Source organism: Pan paniscus, chromosome 1 (genome assembly GCF_029289425.2).
Source record: "Pan paniscus chromosome 1, NHGRI_mPanPan1-v2.0_pri, whole genome shotgun sequence".
Taxonomy (NCBI): domain Eukaryota; kingdom Metazoa; phylum Chordata; class Mammalia; order Primates; family Hominidae; genus Pan; species Pan paniscus.
The window spans coordinates 131,888,679-131,911,112 of NC_073249.2; the positions used below are offsets into that span (position 1 = coordinate 131,888,679).

Here is a 22,434-nt window from a genome sequence, read left to right on the forward strand (position 1 = left end):
AAATGATATAATGTTTCTTGGGCACTTAGAACAGTACTCAGCATATGGTGTGCACCTAGTCTCTGCTTCTACCATCATCCACCTCCAGCAGCACACAGGACATACAATAACTCATGCCTGTTTTCATCAGGCAACACTTAAAATGTAGGCAGTGCCCACTGCAGAGATCTATCCTCTACCACTTGAGTACCGCTATTTTGCTTCCAAGTTCCTTCCCAGCCCATCACCCTCTCCACCTCCCACAACCTTCCTCTAGGTCCCTTGGAACTGCTGCTCTACACCCAGAAAGTAGTGTCATATCCTTGGCCTCTCCTCTGAGCATGCTGAAGACACCCCTCTTCTCCTGCAACCCTCTCAAGTAGCAGCTGCCCAGCCTCTCACACTCTGGAGTCAGGAGATGGCCTTGGCACCTCTGCCCCTTCAGGCCTTATTTCTCCATTCCCCTGCCCACTGCAAACACCCATATCCTTTTTAGGGTCCTGCCATTCAGTTACACCACCCTCCTCCTTTCCTCACTGTTATATTCTAATCTCCCAATCACTTTTGCTTACTCAAAGACATTAGCCCTGGCTCACTGATGTCGTCAAGCCCTGCCATATTCCTGCCCATTTGTTGGCTCCGCATCTCCTAGATGACTCAGTCCATTATCTTCACCTGGAATGGCATGTCTTCCATGCCACCTTACCCACCCATGAACCTTTATTGTCCCCTATGCATCGTTTTCTGCCTCGAAAATAACACTTCAAGTATTCCCTTTGTTGACCAGGGCCTTCTTTCCTTCAAGCTGTGCAGTATTACAACATTATCAGTCCACTGACCTCTCAGCTTTTTCCCAACCCATTAGCCCTATTCTGCTTGTACATCCCTCTTTAATCAGCTTACATCCCAAAGTCCACCATTTCCACAGCACTCTAACACCCAAATTCCCTTTCCATTGCCAAGAGTTGACAAAATCCTAATCCTGGATATGCCCAACTATTTACTCAGCAGTGAGTCCAGAACAATCAGAGCTCTGTTGCAGAAAGCCACACATGAGAAGGTTGAAGCCAGTGTGTGAGAATTACAGAGGGATCAGACAGCCCTCAACACTGCCCTCCACTCCAACCATTTGCCACTCCAACCAACCCTCTCAGAGTCCACAATAAAATTCCCAAATTGTCCCTATTCTTTTCAAAACACCATCCATCTACCCCATTCTCAGCAGATGACCCCCATCCTACTTCACAAAAAAGCAGAAGCCAACATATGAAAACATTCAATATCCCACACTACCGACTATACAAACTACCTCCATCTGTAACTATCTGTCTTCCCACCTAAGGTCAACCTCTCTAACTTGTGCACTTTAGATCCATCCTTTCTGGCCTTCTTGGGAATCTTTTGCTCCACATTATCCTTTACTCTCTCCCTCTCAAATGGCTCTTTCTATTGGCTCTTTTTTTTAAAAATTATACTTTAAGTTCTAGGGTACATGTGCACAACGTGCAAGTTTGTTACATATGTATACATGTGCCATGTTGGTGTGCTGCACCCATTAACTCATCATTTAACATTAGGTATATCTGCTAATGCTATCCCTCCCCCGTCCCCCCACCCCACAACACATGGACACAGGAATGGGAACATCACACACCAGGGTCTATTGGCTCTTAAACAGGCTCAAGTTCTTAGCAAAAACAAAAATCAACAGATTTACAACCTCTTCTTCAATCCTCTTTTTCCATAAAGTTTCTCTCTCGCTTGAATTTTTACACTTGCGCTCTCTCTCTCTCCACTCCTTTACAGACAAAGTTCTAGAAATATTTGCCTGTATTCTGTCATCATTTCTCATCTGACACTTCACCACACTCCACTGTTGTCCCCATCCACATCACTCTCCTGGAACAGCTGTTGCTAAGGTTAACAATGACTGCTATGTGCAGCTTTCATGTTACCTGACCTCTCCGCAACATCAGATCCTGACCATTTTCTCCTTGAAATGCTTTCTTCCTGTACTTCCATAACACCACACTTCCTCTACCCAGCTACTAAATAACAGAGTTCTTTAAGACTCCAGACCATCTTCTATCTACTTGTTTCCTATGTGATTTCACCTACACCTGTGGCTTCAGTTACCACTTAGATGTAGAAAAATCTAAAGTTTAAATATTCATCCTAGATCTCTCCTCTGAGCTAATGTATATAGCCTACTGCTACTTGATATTACTACACAGTGTCTCAAAGGCATCTCAAACCAAGCTCATAACCTGACCCCTACACTTGGTCCTCAGCTAGGTTCTTCATCTCAGTGAATGGTTATCACAAATATCTGAGTCGGTTTTGTGGTGCTGTAACAGAACATCTGAGACTACATTTTTTTTTTTTTTTTTTTTTGAGATGGAGTCTCACTCTGTCACCCAGGCTGGAGTGCAATGGTGCAATCTCGGCTCACTGCAACCTCCACCACCTGGGTTCAAGCGATTCTCGTGCCTCAGCCTCCAGCATAGCTGGGATTACAGACGTGTGCCACCACGCCTGGCTAATTTTTTTGTATTTTTGGTAGAAACAGGGTTTCACTATGTTGGTCGGGCTGGTCTGGAACTCCTGGCCTCTAGTGATCCACCCACCTTGGCCTTCCAAAGTGCTGGGATTACAGGTGTGAGCCACCATGCCCGTCTGGGACTGTATAATTTATAAAGGAAAAATAGGTTTATTTAGCTCACAATTCTGCAAGTTGAGAAGTTCAAGGGCATGGCCCTGGCTTCTGGCAAAAACTTTTGTACTAAGTCATAACATAGTGGAGAAGGTCAAAGAGGGAAGCAGGTATGTGTGAAGAGACAAAACCTGGGTGGCGTCCCGGCTTTATAATAACCCACTCTCAAAGGAACTAATCCACTCTTGCCAGAATGAGAACTCACTACTATAAGAATGGCACCAAGCCACTCATGAGGGATCTGCCCCCAGGATTCTAACACCTCTCACTAGGCCCCACCTCCCAACATCAATACATTGCGAATCAAATTTCAACATGAGTTTTGATGGGGACAAACCATAGTCAACCTATTGCACCATACATTCAGATCTGACAGCCAGAAACCCAGGAGTCACCCTTGATAACCTGCTTTCTGCACCTTCCAACTCTGCCACCATATTCAATCTACCACCAAGTCCAATGGATTATACTTCTTAAATAACTATCAAAAAGATGCATTTTCTTCTCAAGCTACTATCATCACATTTCTGGACTGTCTCCAAACTGGTCTCCTTAGAGTGAAGAACAAACTGGAGGGCTCCAGGAGAATCTTTTCTAAAAGCCATCTCTGATCATGTCACTTCCTTACCCACCCTCATCTTAAAACCTTCATTTGTTTCTCAATGCTCTTACGAGGACTCCATCTTCTCCAGCCTCAGTTGGCACCTGCCCTCACTTACTGCATTCCAGCTAACATGGCCTTCTTTCTCTTCCTTAAAGATGCCATGTTCCCTTCTTCCACAAGGCCTGTGCACATCCTATTCCCTAACTCCCTTCCATACCCCTCCACTCCCAAGTTCACATCCATGCTTCTTCAGCTGTCTTCTCTGAGCTCTGTCAACAGGTTAATTCCCCCATTACCTGCCCTCATGCTGCATGTCCCTCTCCTTTACAGCTGCGACTTAAACAGACATTTCCTTCTCACAGTGGAATGTATGCCCCATAAGGGTGGGAAATACGGCATTTTCCCCCTCACCATTAAATCTCCATGCACAACACAATGTCTTCCATGTAATTTATGCTCAATAAATATGTTAAATAAAACAGTTATAATAACAGACATACTCTTACATGTGCTTTCCATTCTGCTAGTGTTATAGATTCCTTGTTTTACCAGGGTAATCACAATACTAGAAAAGGAATTTTCTGAACTGACAACCACAGTATTACAGCATGAAAGTATACTGACTTCAAAAGTATTCTCACCTCCAAAAATGTCCAACAGCAAAAAGTAGCATTATAAATGGAGTATATTTATCTACTGTAAACTCCTTTTAACATGATATACATTCAAAAGTTTCATGTATAACCTGTAATTGTACTTTAACATTCTTATCAACTGCAGAAGTACTGATTTGTTGACTTATTTACCACCACCAGTAGTCCTAACACTCTAGGATGTAAACGTCTCTATCTGCAAACTCTAAGTCTTTTGTAAATAAGCACATCACTGCAGAAGATGAGCTATTTACCAAGCCAAAGAAACAAATAAAAAACCCTGACCAAAAAAGGCATACCATCCTACACCCATTCTGAGTTTTGTTTGCATTTTCATATGGGTGGTACACTGTAATTATCTATCTCAACATTGACAAAATGTCAAAAAATGACCAAAGACATTGAAATCTTAGTAAAGAATAACTGTCGGGCCAGGCACTGTGGCTCACGCCTGTAATCTCAGCACTTTGGGAGGCCGAGGCCGGTGGATCACAACATCAGGAGTTTGAAACCAGCCTGGCCAATATGGTGAAACCCCGTCTCTACCAAAAATACAAAAAATTAGCTGGGTATGGAGGCACGTGCCTGTAGTCCCAGCTGCTCGGAAGGCTGAGACAGGAGAATCACTTGAACCTGGGAGGCGGAGGCTGCAGTGAGCCGAGATCGCACCACTGAACTCCAGCCTGGCAACAGAGCAAGATTCTGTCTCAAAAAAAAATAAATTAAATAAAATAAAGAAAAAGAATGTCAACTACTCATTTTCGACTTTTCCATCATGTAAAAATTGTTAAGCATCTAAAAGAATGTATATAAAGCTCTCAGCTAACTGCAGTTATAGTTTTTGCTTTTTGTTGTTTTAATTGTATGTGAAGAGACATATAGGGAAAAAGACTTAGGAGGATAATATGAAGAAAATGTTCCACCTCTTTTTCTTTTCTGAGCATCAAGTTAAAGAACCATTATCGTGAGTGTAAAAGTCTACAGGAAGCCAGCTGCATAAAAGTCAACCCAATTTCTATAAATCCTCTAATATTCATGGTACTGCTTTTTAAATTGAACCAAATGGGAGGAAAAGAAGACCAAGCTAGGAAAGGTGAAGAAGCCCTATGTTCATATAATTAAGTTACACTCCCTTTCTTGAGACAGAATCTCACTCTGTTGCCCAGGCTGGAGTGCAATGGCACGATCTCGGTTCACTGAAACCTCTGCCTCCCAGGTTCAAGCTATTCTCGTGTCTCAGCCTCCTGAGTAGCTGGGATTACAGGCGCCCACCACCACACCCGGCTAATTTTTGTATTTTTAGTAGAGGCAGGGTTTCAACATGTTGGTCAGGTTGGTCTCGAACTCTTGACCTCAGATGACCCACTGGCCTTGGCCTCCCAAAGTGCTGGAATTACAGGCGTGAGCCACCGCGCCTGGCCTGTTACACTCCTTTCAAAGATAAATGATATTACTTAAGGTTTAACAAGGAATTGCTCATGGCTATAGAAAAGATTTCTCTATGGTTCCTCCCTGTCGACTAAAATACTGAACTTTGAAAAAGGGTATCCTTTATATTTTTATTCTCTATTTCCTATTTCTTCAGCCCTTACTCCTCCAAGAGTACATAACAGAGTTCAAGTTAAAGAGAAACTGATTAATTCTGCCTGCTACAGACCCTGGCAACTGACACCTCCTTGAAACAATCTTTTTGGATTACAGATTGTTTTGATTATAACAAAGAACAAAATATTTAAGCTTAACTTTTCACACATTTCTAATAGACCTTTATTTTTCTCATAATTGTATATAATAATTACAACCACAGACATTAGATTAGGAAGGAGGCTAACCCCTGTTCTCTAAACTAAGCTCTGTGTCATCCACTCTCAGCAAAAAAGTATCCATACTCAAAGGCTGGGGGTGGCCCCACCTTGCTACCAAAGCTCAGAAAACCGATCTGACAGTTGAGTCACAACTCTGCTACACATTTCTTTAATCTAAGACTTTTCTTTACCTGTCATAATCCTATCTTTCCTTGTACATCCTATACTAAATGCCTTCCAGGAATCTTTCTCTGATCCAATTAAGTGCCTTTAAAATGTTCATATCCCAGGCTCCCCTGCCACCCCCACCACACACACACATACAATTCTGCTTATTCCTACAAGTAGAGAAGACTTTGTAGTCTTTCTATAGTTTGTTTTGTGGGAGCAAAAGAGTTCTGTTGATATAGATTTTTCAAACAACCCAGAGTCCCTACACCAAGATATTCTGACACAGCAAGGGTAGGAGGCTATCCCACCTCTTTAACCCCTCCCTGAAAATTCCTGCTGTTCCAAGAAATCATTTCTCCCACTGGTATCCACAACACCTAACTAGTTCTCCCTTCCATTATAGGTACAGTAATTTTAACTGGATTTTAACAAAACTTTTATTCCTATTTTCTTAGCTTACATTTATATGTTCTAGCTTTTAATTTAAAAATAAATTAAATCTGATATAATTCATCCATTTTGCATCAACTTTTTATCTTTTGTCTCATTTTAAATTTTTTATTTCATTTACATTTATTCCTTTACTTGGGGTTTGTTTTTATAATGCTTAACAAGCAGAATGAAGCCAAAAAGAAAAAGGCCTCCATCTCTCCCTTCAGCTCCTCTGCTTCTCAACTCCAAACTTATTGAAGAATTCTACCCTTAGGAAATTCAGGTCATTTTCTAGGCCTTATGCCTCAGAGTACACATGTGATTTACGTGACAAATGTTGCTCCCTAGCATCTCACTCCACCGAAAACTTTTTTCGGTGTTACTCTTTCGCCCAGGCTAGAAAGTGGCAACATCTCGGCTCACTACAACCTCCATTTCCCAGGTTCAAGCAATTCTCTTGCCTCAGCCTCCCTAGTATCTGGGACTACAGACTCACTTAAAACTTTTATAAAGAAATCTTTGTTTTTCAACCTATGAGTTACAATTACAGCCATTGGATTTTGGATAAATCAGAATGCCTTCAGCCAGGAGACAATAGTAATTGGGAGGTCAAATTAATATAGTAGCTGGCACAAATAAAAAGTAATGGTTTTGAAGCTTATACAACTTGAGAGCCCACCTTCAAGGAAATCAACATTTCAAACAAAACACTGGACTCCAGCCTTGGAAGAAGTCTATGCTAGGAAGAGTCCCTGAAGCTGAAGCAGAGACCAGGTGGCTCTCTACTGTCTGGGGAGACTCTTGGGAAAAAAGAGAGAGGTTCTACAGACTGCCTTTTCCACCTGGCATCTAATGTACTTATTTCCATATCACTGCTCTTCCCTTCCTGGAGGGATCACAAAAGGAGCTCTTGGCTTGGAACATCTCTTGGCTTTTTGCCAACTCTGTGAACTCAAGGAAAACCTGGACAAAGCATGATTTTCCCCAAATATATTTTGTTCTTTTTTTAAAGGGATCACTCAGTCACCGCCAAGCTACCTAGGAAGTCAGAACCTATGGAGTCAGGGAAGTTCTTCTCACCTCCAAATCATGGATCTCATTACCCCTGGAAAGTCCTTAGGATAAGGGAAGTGGCTAAGGTAGGGCTTTGCCTGCTGCCTTCTTTTTTTCTTCTTGTGGCTGTTCCCCACAGGAAAGGAAGTGGTATTAAATGAGTTAGAGGGGCTGAAGAACAAGTTAGCATATGTCTCCCACTTGTTGGGTTCTTAAGATGAATTCCACTCAGCTAGAGAGATACCTAGAATCAAAGCCTAGTTCCAATACTTATCAAGTAGCCTTAGGCAAGAACAACACAACCTCTGTGACCTGCGGGTTCTTTAAAATGGGGATGAGAATGCCTAATGGCAAGATAGTTATGTGGCTTAAGTGAGATAATCTGTTAAATGCACCAAGCACAGTTCCTAGTACATGTAGTCACCTGTGGTAAACCATTTAGTGGCCATAAATTCCTTTGCAACAATGACACTGCCACTCCAGTCCCCCAATCCCGAGGTGGAGTCTATGTCTCTGCCCTGTGAACCTGGGCTGGCCTTGCCAACTGCTGACAAAGAGAATACAACCGAAGAGAGGCTTTGAGGGTTCTAGAGCCTAGGTAGGACTTAAAAAACACTATCTTGGAAAATTGCCCTGAGACCATCATGTCAGGAGCCTGTCTAGTCTACCAGAGGATGGTAGATAGAGGCCACAATGAGAAAACTGAGGTTGCCCAGCTGACAGCCAACACTCAGTATCAACTACCAGCCATGCTGGCAAGCCATCTTGGATCCTTCAGCCCAGCTAACCCTTTAGCTGAAGGCACCCACTTGAGTGAATCTGTAACCAACACAGTAACTACCTAGCCAACCCACAGAATCACAGGAAATAATAAATCACTGTTTCAAGCTACTAGGGTCTATGGATGGTTTATTTGGCAACAGATTAAAAGACCACTCAATAAAGAACAGTTCTTGATATTACCAGCCTTTTTTTTTTTTTTCCTCCTGAGACAGAGTCTCGTTCTGTCACCTAGGCTGGAGTGCAGTGGAGCGATCTCGGCTCACTGCAACCTCTGCCTCCTGAGTTCAAGCAACTCTCCTGCCTCAGCCTCCCAAGCAGCTGGAACTACAGGCATGCACCACCATGCCTGGCTAATTTTTGTATTTTTTGGTGGAGATGGGGTTTTGTCCTGTTGGCCAGGCTGGTCTTAAACTCCTGACCTCAAGTGATCCACCCACCTCGGCCTCCCAAAGTGCTGGGATTAGAGGCATGAGCCACTGCGCTTGGCCTCTTTTTTTTTTTTTAATAGTGATGGCGTCTCGCTATGTTGTCCAGGCTGGTCTCAAACTACTGAACACAAGTGATCCTCCTGCCTCAGACTCCCAAAGTGCTAGGATTAGAGGCATGAGCCACTGCACCTGGCCTCTTTTCCTTTTTTTTTTTTTTTAATAGAGATGGGGTCTCATTATGTTGTCCAGGCTTGTCTCAAACTACTGAACTCAAGTGACCCTCCTGCCTCAGCCTCCCAAAGTGCTGGGATTGCAGGTCTGAGCCACTATGGCCGGAATACCAGCCCTTTCTTAAGCAAGAAATGTTACACCTATTTAATATTTCTCCAGTCATGCCAAATCATATAGGAATATTATATTCTATATTTGAAGGAATGTGATCATTTCCTTCTTGATTTAACCCTTGGCCTAAGGGCCCTGCAGCTTGTTTATACCTATGATCTGACCGGATAATTTGGGGGCCAAAATGAGAAGACAGCCAAGGAGTTTCTAAATTCTCTAGGTGGCCTTTTGTTACCTAAGGTCCACTCTACCCGAGGGCTACTCTGAAGGTAGTGAGTTGTCTCCATTGATTGTTCACAGTTACAAATGGAACTCCTTGATCTACTCTTTCCCTCCTTCTCTTGACTAGTCTTAAAAGATAAAAATTCTACTCGAGCTACTTTGACAGTGGTTTCCTTTCTAAGCTCTTCCCATAAGATTGCCATTGCCTAAAACTGGTCCCAACTGCACTGTTTCCCAATAAACATGGACTTATCTACCTGATTCAGGTTTGATACTGCCAGATAGTCAAAAAATCTAGATATGGTGACATGTTTCCTTGAACTACTTCACAGCTTAGTAAGGTGATGTGCAAAATGAATCAGATGTGCCTTCATCACATCACAAACTTCAGGTAGCCTCAACCTCATGTTTAAATTCAGGTGTAGTAAGTCACATAAAAAAAACCTAAGCTTGGCCCACAGACTTGATAATGAAGAACTGTTTTAGGGCAACGTTCCCAAGGCAAGAATTTGGTGAATGTGGTCATGGAAGTTCAGATCCAGATAACTCATGGGAAGTGAATTCTTCCTGGCTTTATGAAACACGGTCAAGCTGACCCACCTGGTAGACCTCTAAGCCCTGATGACATTCTCACACTGTATAACCTATTAACAAGTTTAATCTTGAAGATGCTATCAAGACTTCTTAGCATGGTGGCTCTAATCCTTTCTAACTTATGGGATTGATTAAGTACCATCCTTGTTGTGTGGACCAAGTACAGGGTGGTGGTGTTTGTTGTTTTGTTTTTTTTTTAGAAAAATATTTTTCCCAGCCAGTGCTATAGTTCTATTAAGTTAATGCTATCTAAAACTTCCTCATTTCTGATTTCAAAAGTTACAGACTTAGTATTCTGTAGGTTTTACTCACAGCAATTCCGCTGAAATTGTATATTCTATACTACTTTGTGGAAAAATTATGCAGAAACAAGATCACATTGCTATTTTTCATTGCTAATGTGTCCCTTTAGGTCCTCTTAAAGCTATTTCTGGATTAAACCCATGAACCTACACCTCACCCTACTGACCTTTCACTGAGCAGTGCCATGGCATGATACCCCTGGCTAGCACTGGGCAACATGATATGAGATGGCATCGTAAGGCAAAGTCATTAGGTTTTACTGTAAGATACTGGGAAGGTTGTTCAGGATGTTGGCCATTGCAAATATAGTGTTTTCTTAATGAAAACTCAAATGAGAAAATTTTTCTCGCCTTCTGGAATCAGGAATAGGTGTGCTTCTCTGATTTGGTTTCTCTTCTGGACACCCTGAAGCTTGTTATAGATCATTTGCCTCTTCTCTTTGCTGCTGGAAAGCTTATAGCCAGAACTTTTAGTAAGGAAAGAACAGGACTTCGAAATACACTAACCAGCCTCACTTATGCTTCCATCTTCTTTTCCTTCTTTATACTAAATATACTTTATCTTGTCATATCATATGCATCTTTGTAAAAAATCCCAAATCCTGTTTGAAACAAAGGGGAATATAAATAAAACTAAAGATACTATAGTCAATGTGCATGCCTAATCCCCCTATCAGAGAGTGACCTCTTGTAGGTAAGGAGGATGCATTGCCCCACCTTGAAATCCCCATAACATCTAACGCTGTGCTTTCACTGCTGAGTGAATATTTGGGGAATTAAATAGCAGAATATGTAAATGTTGATAACACTGTGTTACCCGAATTATAAAATAAGCAGTATGCCAATGAATTGGTCTTTTACCCTCAAAAATTCGCACAAGTTTGAAAAGATATACAGTATTTATAAGAGTGTTTATCAAAACATTATTAGAAGTAACTTCAAGGTCCACCAATAGAAATATGGTTATATGTATACTATCACATGTTATTGACATTTAAATGAAAAAGGTGATAAAAGAAGCAAGCTGCAAAATAATAAATTTTCCAAAACTAAATAACTCTGGGCACATTTTGCCATTTGTAGAGAAAACGTCTGGAGGGCCTTACCCCCAAAACTGATAACTAGGTGTGTTTAGGAGTGAAACTAGCCAGGGTGGGAGCTGGAAGAGGAAGCAGAGGTGAATTTTCATTCTCTTAAATATTGATTGTTTCTAATTTTTTTGTAATGAGCTAGTTTTACTTTTGCAATTTAAAAAAACACTAAACATTTAGAGGCCTGTGACTATAAAGTGTTCTCAAATCTTCAAAATGCTAAATATGTCTTAAAGGCTTGGTTCTTTCTTCTGGCTCCAGGTGATCAAGCCTTCCTCTTGGCCTCACCCTTTCATCCTTATGTTGCCCTGGATTCCTCCACTTTTCCATAGGGCATGTAAGAAATTGATCTGTTTGGGAGCACTCACACAGGTTTAAAAAATATGAAAAGGGAAGGAAACCTCATTCTAAACAAAGCTGTAGTCTTTATAAGTCCTTACATGTAACAAATTATAAAGCATTTAATTAAATTCCTAACTGTCTCAATATTTTTACATGTAATGGAGCAAAACATGTTAATTGAGCAAGACTAGTTTTAAGAATCATGTCCCGGGTTAGGCGCAGTGGCTCAGGGCTGTAATCCCAGCACTTTGGGATACCAAGGCAGGAGACTCACTTAAGCCCAGGAGTTCAAGACCAGCCTGGGGCAACACAGTGAGACCCTATTTCTCTTTTAAAAAAAAAAAAAATCATGTCCATAAAGTAACACTTTATAAAAAGAACTTGTACATTTTTCAAACTTTTTCATCAAATGAAAATTCCTTCTTCCTCCCATTCCACTAAATACAGATATAGAGAGAAGTTTAATTTTTCAAAGATTTTTTCAGCCTATTTGGAGAAAACTAATTAAAATTAATTTGACCAAGAAAGTTTCTCCAGGTCCCCAAAATTTTAAAGTTAAATTAATAAATGCATAAACTCATCAATGTGCAGTTTTTCCTATGCTTTGCCATGGCAGAATTCAATGAATAGTAACATGTCACAAGCCAGGACCCAGAATTGAGCTCCATGGAGTCAGGTGGACACCACAAGGCAGTTGGTGGGGGATGGGGGGAGAGTTGTCAGAGATAACAGAGAAACCACAGTTGAAAGCATTAGATAAATACCAGACAGCTGAGGAAGGGTGAAGTCAAACACTGAAAACATCAACTAAGGTAAGAAAATCTGATAAGGCAGGGTCAGGTCAAGGGGAGGCTCCAACTAGGTCGGAATATCAATGATAAAAGCAAGCAGTCACTAAGCAACGTGCTGGGGTGAACTCTGATACCCGTGTACTTTTGTTTTGTTGTGTTTGTTTTGTTTTAGACAGAGTCCCACTCTATTGCCCAGGCTGGAGTGCAGTGGCACAATCTCGGCTCACTACAACCTCTGCCCCCAGGTTCAAGCGATTCTCTGGCCTCAGCCTCCCGAATAGCTGGGACTACAGGCACATGCCACCATGTGTGGCTAATTTTTGTATTTTTTTCAGTAGAGACGGTGTTTCACCATGTGGGTGGGCCAGGCTGGTCGCAAACTCTTCACCTCAGGTGATCTGCCCACCTCCACGCTGGGATTATAGGCGTGAGCCACCACGCCAGCCACCTGTGTACTTTTCCTCCAGGCTTTTCTTGCTGCTAGGAGTGTTCGGTGTTGTAACCAGATGTTGATAGTCATGAAAAGGAAATCAAAAGCCTACAGATTAACTACAGATTAAGACTCTGCCCTTGATTAACTCCGGGGCAAATACTGGAATTAACTCAGAATTGCTGGTTGCCTCATCAGTTTCTCCAAGAAGCTGTTTAGATGACCCCCAAAGGCTACAAACGATGATTGGAATTTGATCACAGATCTATACTTCTAAGGAAGTCCTGACAGCCTAGCCCTTTTATAAAATGTAATAAGAATACTTTTCAGGCTGAGCACGGAGGCTCACGCCTGTAATCCCAACACTTTGGGAGGCTGAGTTGGGCGGATCACTTGAGGCCAGGAGTTGAGACCAGCCTGGCCAACACGGTGAAACTCCGTCTCTACCAAAAATACAAAAATTAGCCCGGGGTGGTGGCGGGTGCCTGTAATCCCAGCTACTTGGGAGGCTGAGGCAGGAGAATCACTTGAAGCCGGGAGGCGGAAGTTGCAGTGAGCCAAGACTGTGCCACTACACGCCAGCCTGGGTGACAAAGCGAGACCCTGTCTCAAAAAGAAAAAAAGAATACTTTTCAAATTCTCTGTGAGGCAAGCAGCCAACGAGTTTGATCAGCAAATGGGGTTTCAAAACACATTCCATCCGCTGCTTCTGCTCCAACTTCTCAAAACTGTGAGGGGAGGTGTGAGCCTCCTACTCACCCTCCCCCTGCACTACTAGCCCCTCTGCTCCCTATCCGGCCATGAAAGTGGACATGACCTGAATTCATCAGCCAATTTGTTCTAGGTCCTTTTGTCTCCTCATTAAGCGTACAGACGAAAATCTTACTGCTCTAAAGAAATCTGCTTACATATCCAAGTTCACTCCTTGCACGTTTCCTTTTCCTTAAAGCCAATCATTTTGCTTTGAAGTGAGTAGAACTGGTTGAAAGTCCCCTCTTCTGCATCTGTCCCATCATTTCATCTATGTGAGTTCTGCACCTGTCAGACACAAGATGAGTCTCTACACTCCCTTCTCTCCCACCGACAGGGGTCCAGGTAGTGCTCAATCAATTCTATGCTCCCCACACCTCCTCCAGTATCTCCAATCCCCCTCCGTCCAGCCTGCTCCACTGCAGCCTGTTTTTCTACCCATTGGACAAATGGTTTCCAAATAGTGGACTGTGATCCACTAACACGTTATGAGTTTTTAAGAACACAGACTAGAAACAGAAATACAATAGAAATAGAAACTAGTTTCACATACACATATACTTGCTATGCCCTGGGTCTCAGTGTAAAAATGCATTTTGTACTGTTGTAGTCTGAAAATGTTTGAAACACTGCTTTAGACAAGCCTTTGTCCACCTAGTCAAACTCCACGCATGATATTGGTCCCGCTGTCTGGGACTCCCTTCCTCCAGTGCTGGCTCAAGCTCTGAACAGCCTTCCACGTGTCTTCCTCGTTGGCTGTTTTCAAAAGCTTTGGCCTTTTACACCAGTTCAGAAGCTCCTTCTTATATATCCACAGGATTGCCTTCTCCGTGAACAGACCAATGTTCTGAACAAAGAAACACCTTTTGCTATTCCTGCCTTATCCTGCCTGATCAGGTCTGGGATCTGCTTGCAGCACATCCAACTGTCTCACCAGGAATAACAAGCCTCAGAGCAGTAGGCCTCCATTTCTTTGTGTGCAACCTTTCATCCTCAACAAGAAAAAATACCACCAAAGTCACTCTGGAAATACCTAGACTTTCTTACAAAATTAGCCTTACTTTCCTGATGTAATGTGTTCTCTGGTGTAATCCATCCAGCGCCTGATACCAATGCCAGGTGAATACAGCTCATTCCTAATGTTCAGTTAAAGTCTGTTTCCCATCCTTGAGAACAGATGGTGACTCCACCTCCATACTGCTATCTTCTTCTTCTCTCAAGGAAAATGGAAGAAGAAAAAGCACAACAAGGTGACTGCACTAGTTTGGTGGTATCCTTTCCTCTCTCAAGGACGAGGGCACAAGTTGTCCAGCACAACTCCACCCCCAGTCTGGCCCTCCTTTGTCCAAATGCCCATAATTCTCACCCAGACAATTAATTCATTATCTTCCTTAACAGAAAAGCTAGCTTTTCATATCTTAGTGTAGACTGTTCAGTTTACTCTTCTCAGCCAAACTGAGTATCCCAGTTTGAGATATTGAAGCCTAAACAAATCCTTAATCTGTAGGATGTGGGACTAATTTGGAAAGAAGGGTGGGGAGAGACACTGAGGTCTAAAGAGTTTCTTACAAACTAAACTGCCCATTTTCCTCTAATACATGCAAGACCAGCTTTGAGAGAGGAACATGAACGCTGGGCCTCCTTTAGAGCACCAAAGAGGAGAGTAAACAGGTCTGAAAACTGTTAAGACAGCTGTGCTTGACTCTGAGGAGCCAGAAACACTCTCAAAGAGAAAGAGGGAGAAGGGCCCATCAAACCTCAGGTACATTCCCAAACCTGCCTAGGAGCTGTGCCACTTCCCTTTTGAAACCCAGCCCCTTTCCCATTTCTCAATTGGGAATCTAGGGATCCTTTACTTCCTACTAGTTATCTGGTTACAGGGAGGACTCTCCAACACCTACAAAGCCACTACTTCTTTCTCCCCAGTCTTTTGCAGGGAAGGCTCTTAATCAGTCTAACACTCAGATTTCTGATAGCTCCCTGCTCATAAGACTTCCCTTGGCGATCAGATGAATTTACCCAGTGGAGATTTCAGAAAATCAAGGAAAAGACAGGCCAACTCTTGCATCTGTACTCCAGGACCTATTCAGAAGACTCCAGTGAGGACCTAGCTTCCCTGGGGTTTGCATTAGTCTCAGCACCTTGAGCATGCCATTCCTAGTCACCCCCAAGTATAAAGCATTAGTAGCAAAGACCCATTATTCTTTCCACCAGGGTAAAGAAGGCTTAGAGTGAAATGAATATAAATGGAAATCTAATACTGTAAATAAATAATGACTGATTGGGCAGCTGGGTCAGAGGCATCCAGCCTAAACAGATAAAATTCATCTCAAGGATGAGGACAGTAAAGATTCAAACTCCAGAGGGAGGTAATGGGACAAAAGGAGTTGCAGGCGTAGAAAAAAAAAAAGAAGCACCCTCAAAATATTCTCTGGGTTATCAGATGGCACAGGAGGGGCGTGGCAAATAAACTAAAATCCATGGTTCTTCACCCATTCTTTCATATTTTCTAACACGGCGGGAATACACTTTTCTAATTTCGTTTCGCCCAATTTAAGGAAAAGATAAGCAAGGATAAAAATTCCTCATATATAGCACAATTAAAAGGGAGCTGGGATTCTCTAACTTATTACCTTAATCGGCTACACAAAGATGAAGCTACATTTCAATCGACACCATGCGCTGGCACGGGAGTAACTCACTTAAAACACCACAATCCAAGGTCAATTTTTCTCAACTCCATTTATGACTGCGTAAAGATTTTATTAAATCTTTTTTCCTATTTCACACATCAATTCCTAGGGTCCACACAAACTCTTCCATCTTCTCCAAACTGGTATTTGGATTAAACATTATCCAAGATCAGTCTTTAATTTCATAATTTCATATAAAAGTGTGCACCACATTAACACTCAAATGTGTGTACAATTAAAAATATGCAGACCAGCAACAGCGACTCTTAAATGAACTTAGACTCAAAGTGTTTTCACAGAGGTTTTTCTGCCGTCTTGGAGGGGTAGGAAACTGCTGGCATTACGAATCCCATTTCATGGCTGGGTAAACCGAGGCACTTAGGGGTTACAGAGGTAAAGATGGAAATAGAAACCAATTTCTCCCTCCGACTCTCCGCCTGGTCCCTTCCCACTAGACTTTTCAGCACTCAGTGGCTAAAAATGGGACCCACTTGAGAACTGCAAGGGTAAATAAGAGCTACTTGTTTCAGAAGGTGGCGGCGGGGGAGGGGGACTTACCCACTTGATGCGCCCGATTGTGTGTGGGCTCTAACAAGAAAGCTCTCCCTGGATGCCCAAAGGTTTGCACCCACCCGCTTTAAGCTCAGATCCGAGAGGCACCGCCAGGCAGACAGGGCAGCCGGAATCGTGCAGCCCGAGAAACGCGAGAGGAATGCGGGGCGCCCGGGCGGCGCGGGGGCCGCGGGCCCCGGGACACCATTTGCTCCCGGAGCGACGCCGTGGCCCGCCGGGCGGGGACGATGCTGAGCCTGCCGCACACACCTGCCGGAGCCCGCCCGGGAGCCCCGGGCCGCCTCCCGCGCGCCGGACGCCCACCCAGCCTCCAGGCGCAGGAGCTCTCGGCCGCGCTAGGCCAGGGGCGGGAAGCCGCGGCACCCCTCTCCGCGGGCTGCGCTTGGCGGCTGGCGCGGGGGAGCCGCGGGGCGAGGCAAGCCCGCCTTCCTCCCCAACCCCCCCTCCAAACGGCGTCACCTGTGCCGGGTCCCGGGGCGAGTCGCGCGCGGGCGGCGGCTGCGCCGAGCCGGGAGAGGGCGGCGGGTGTCTACAGGCGTCTGGTCATCCGGGCCGGCCCGAGGGCTGGCGCTGGCCAGTGCCGCCCGGTGAGATGCTCACGGGAGCCAGGGAAGCCGCGGGTTCCGGGCCGCTTGGAGGTGCAGTCGCGGAGGCTCCAGCTACCGCGGCGGCCGTCGCGCCCGCCCGGACTGCGGGCTCGGGTTACCGCAGAGCTGCTCCTTAAAGGGGCCGCGGCCGCTCGGGCTCCGGCTCCCGCTCCGGGCGGCTCCGACCCTGGCCAAAGTGGGCGGGGCCCCGAGGCGGGCCCCCGAGCAGACCTTCTTGCGCTGGAACTTGGGTCCCGGAAAGAGCCCAAAAACCCTAACACCCGAAGTCGCAGCGGAGAGATCCTGGAAGCTCACACCTTGCCAAGGGCAGAGGGTGCAATTCCCGGGTTTTCCAAAGCAAGTCACAAAACTTGCCAGCGGGGGAACTGTGTGAGCCCGCCCCAGCAGCGGTCAGTACCTGGGCTAGCCACGTAACAAAAAATCTTCTTAAATTATGAATTTACATTCTGCCTTAAATGCTCAAATACTGGGGACTTCATGGTTAGATCATCAGAAAAGAGATGAAAAGGCAACTGCTGGTTTTTCTTGCCACGTCTGACACGGCCACACTCGAGTCCCGCCAGTTCTTCTTTGGGGCTGCAGGTGCATACCAAACTGGTAGGGGGCGCGTGTAGAAGAAGCGTGTTCTCTCCAGCACCACCTCCAGAATTCCTGAAAAACACCCTCATGGGTGCACCAGCACTACACCTACACCCGGAACCCCTCTGTTGTCGGGGTGTGGAAGTTGGATTTGAATATTTGGTGCTGGCTGAGAATTCCAAGTTGCCTAGTAGATAAAGTTTGACATTAAATAGATGTTCTGACCTGTTATATACAGCCCCAAAAGCCTCCAAGTGATCTGCATCAACCAGAGATAATTGTCTGAAACAAAACAAAATAACAAAGAGGTATACTCATGCATTATAATTCGCAGAGAGCAATCACAAGGCCTTTTCTTGAAAAGAGGTAAGTTCTAAATAAATAATTTGTAAACATTATCATTGATAACAGGATATTTATTTCTAAGAAATGTCAATAGAGCTAACATATTTGATCTACTATATACATGCGCAGAAAGACACACATATCTGCCGCAGATTTAGACCGGAAAATATATACACAAAAGCTCATATAAGCTGTCCATGTTTATTTTCAAGAGAGGGCAATAGAATTTAAATCAGAACCTGGAATTCTGTCAGTTTATTAGAGTTGTGTGCCTTTAGCTAACTGAACCTCACTGAGGCTCAATTTCTTCATCTATAAAATGGTAATAATAATTCATAGTGACTCTGAAGACCTGGACTGATGTGGAAAAGACAAAATCTATACCACGGAACAGGGAGGGACAGAAACCTGCCCTGCAGTCAAGCAGAAAGAAAGATCCTTCAGGCCCCCAAATGCGTGTTCCCCTTTTTCTCCCCAAGACTCTCAGGACGTACCAGGGCACCGGTGCTCTTTGAACCACACGGTGTCCCATCATAGTCCCTTCACAATATGTGCAGTACCTGACAACTTTGGTTTGCGCAATAGCTACCTTGTGCACTCACATAGCTATTTCATAACTCTCTGTGGGCAGGATGGTTATATGTGAACATCTGTGAAGTCAGCCCAGAAAATACCAATTTCACAGTGTCCTCTCAAGAGTCTGTATCAACACTACCTCCTACAGAAACTCTCCCATGCTAGTCTCTGGTGGCCGATAGTAGCTCTGTTCTTTCCTGATAAATGCACCATCATTATCTTTGATATGCATAATTCTCTAACACCAACAGCAGTAACCAAGGCCAGGTAAACCCACAGAAATCCACTATACTCTATGTCCCACTATATTTCTTCATATTAGGCCTCTACAAATGCCTCATGAAATCTGCAAGATTGTTTTTGAGATTGTACAGAACATGTAAGTTAATATATCAAGGGCAAGGCCTGAGCTATGAGAGGAATTCAGTAAATAGTAGTTGAATGTTGCAAGTTTTAAGCTTATTAAAACTCAGTGACCTTAGGAGGTAGAAAAATACATCAACTGTATTTTTTCCTGAAAAATTCAGGGTAGCTTAATCTCTTTAAAAATATCCAGTTCATGGCTGGGTGCAGTGGCTCACGCCTGTAATCCCAGCACTTTGGGAGGCTGAGACGGGAAGATCACCTGAGGTTGGGAGTTCGAGACCAGCCTGACCAACATGGAGAAACCCTGTCTCTACTAAAAATATAAAAAATTAGCCAGGCATGGTGGTGCTTGCCTATAATCTCAGCTACTCGAGAGGCTGAGGTAGGAAAATCGCTTGAACCTGGGAGGCAGAGGTTGTGTGAGCCGAGCTCACGCCATAGCACTCCAGCTTGGGCAATAAGAGCGAAACTCTGTCTCAAAAACAAACATATATATTATGTATATATATATATATATAATGTGTGTGTATATATATATATAATGTGTGTATATATATATAATGTGTATATATATATATCCAGTTCATTAAATCTGTATTATTAATTGTTTCACCAATATTCCCTTTCCAAGGATACTTTCTCAGAATTCTGTATTTACCATATGAAGTTTTTCTGCATTTTAAATGGGATGTATAAAGACTGAATTGCACTTTTTATATTGTTATTCACTGAAACAGTTCAAGCAAACAGATCAGAGAAATGAAAGTATTTATCCACACTTGAAATGGGCAACAAATACAAAAACTCTTTTTTTTTTTCTTTGAGACAGAGTCTTGCTCTGTTGCCCAGGCTGGAGTGCAGTGGTGCCATCTCGGATCACTTCAACCTCCGCCTTCCAGTTTCAGATCTCGTGCTTCAGCCTCCCGAATACCTGGGATTACAGGCATGCACCACCATGCTTGGCTAATTTTTGTATTTCTAATAGAGACGGGGTTTCACCATGTTGGCTAGGCTGGTCCCGAACTGCTGACCTCAAGTGATGCACCCACCTCGACTTCCCAAAGTGCTGGGATTACAGGCTACCATGTCCAGCCAAAAACTGTTTTAAATGAAGTAAGTTTTCCTGATGAATTTATTTTCCAAAATTCTTAATCTTCTGAATAGAACCAATTGTTTGAAAAACTAAGACCAAAAGCTGTTTTTTTCTAAAAATTATAATTAAAGCAAAAATATTTTGAGAAGTTGCCTTAATTCTCCACTCTGCTCTGTTAGTGAAGATACAAACTAAATGACGCCAAACATTTTGATCAGAAAGGCTGAATTACTAAAAAATGAATAACCCCAAGCACTACTTTTTCCTGTGTTGGTAGTTTTAGTGTATTAAGAGTGTTTGTAGTTTTATAAGTGTTTAAAAATACTTTCACCAGGCACACTGGCTTATGTCTGTAATCCCAAGTGCTTTGGGAGACTGAGGCAGGAGGATTGCTTGAGACCAGGAGTTGGAGGCTGCAGTGAGCTGATATTGCACCACTGCACTCCAGCCTGGGTAACAGAGTGAGACCCTGTCTCTAAACAAACAAACAAACAAACCAAAAGGTTTTTTTAAAAGTACTTTCATTTGTTTTCAGATGAAACTATTTCAAGATATTACCAGTGGTTATCTCTGGGTGGGTGAGACTTTTTTTTTTAAGAGATAGGGTCTGCTATGCTGCCCATGCTGGGGTACAGGAGTACAGTGGCCAGTCACAGATACCACATCACATGACAGCCTCTAACTCTCAGGCATCTATGGAGGCAGCCCATAAAATACAGAAACAATCCTCCCCATTTAGCCTCTTAAATAGCTGAGACTACAGGCACACTCAGTTTTCTGGATGGATGAGATTCTGGCCATCTTTTTATGTTCTTTTTGCGCATTTTATTATATGTGATATATTTTCTACAATGTATGTGTATTGTTTTGTTTGCATTTTTATTTTTAGTGAAAGTAGCACACATAAGTGAAAAATCAAATAATTCTTAAAGGCTTATAACAAAAAACATCAATGAGTACCATCAGCCCCCTGCCCTGCTTCTCCCCACCTGTCTTCACCCTACATTCCACACAACCCTACCATGTTCTTCATCTCCTAAATGATAACCTTGTAACAGAATTTCTTGATTTTCAGTTTTACATATTCTTTATTGACATCTTATGGTATTTGAGGATTTAGCTCTTTTACCCACCACCACAACAACTTTGCCCTCATGCTTCCTTGCAACATAACCATATTACAATGTTCTCTCAAATCAACAATTAGGGGCCAGGTGTGGTGGTTCATGCCTGTAATCCCAGCACTTTGGGAGGCCTAGACAGGCAGATCACCCGAGGTTAGGAGGTTGAGACCAGCCTGGCCAACATGGCGAAACCCCGTATCTACTAAAAATAAGAAAAGTAGCTGGGCGTAGTGGCGCACGCCTGTAATCCCAGCTACTCAGGAGGCTGAGACAGGAGAATCGCTTGAACCCAGGAGGCAGAGGTTGCAGTGAGCCGAGATCGCACCACTGCACTCCAGCCTGGGCGACAGAGCAAGACTCTGTCTCAAAAAAAAAAAAAGAAATAAAAGAAAAAGAAATGTAGCTACGGTTGGATGCAGTGGCTCACAACTGTAATTCCAAAACTTTGGGAGGCCAAGGCAGGAGGATTGCTTGAGGTCAGGAGTTTAAGACCAGCCTGGGCAACCTAGTAAGACTATGTCTCTACAAAAATAAATAAATAAATAAAATAAAAATGTATCTAACCTAAATTTTAGATACAAATGCTTCAACATATCTATCAAATGCCCATCAATAATATCTTCCAATGCCCAAACACACAACTTTCAGTTTACTCTTTTATTTTGCCAGATCACAGACTCCAGTAGCTTACTCAGAAGAGGTACTAGAGGGTAAATTTTTAGAGTACTTGCCTGTCTGAAAATGTCTTCATTCTACTCTTATTCCTGACTGATAATTTAGATGGATTGAAAATCATTTTCCCTCAGCATTTTGAAAGCATTTTTCCAGTGTTGCCATTGAAATGTCTAACGCCTTTCTAGTTCCCACTCCTCTGTATCTGACCTATTTTTCTTTCTAGAATCTTCCATTTTCCCTAGTAGTCTGAAATGTCATATTGATGCACCTTACAAATAGGTCTTTTTTCAGTGGTTGTGCTGGATACCAAGCGGTCT

The 22,434-nt window shown here is 43.2% G+C and overlaps 1 protein-coding gene across 3 annotated transcripts in view; it reads right to left on the reverse strand.

The window, feature by feature from the left end:
• TLCD4 (TLC domain containing 4) overlaps window positions 1–18,059 on the reverse strand; it is an 80,662-nt gene extending 62,603 nt beyond the window's left edge. The window contains exon 1 of one of the 3 annotated variants that reach the window (XM_008960529.4): window positions 17,757–18,059. The gene's annotated coding sequence lies outside the window, so the exon portion shown is untranslated. Of the gene's footprint in view, window positions 1–16,736; window positions 17,122–17,210; window positions 17,346–17,756 lie in introns of those variants that run through there. The other 2 variants (XM_034931716.3, XM_008960528.6) reach the window with 2 other exon arrangements.
• Between the last annotated feature and the right edge of the window lie 4,375 nt (window positions 18,060–22,434).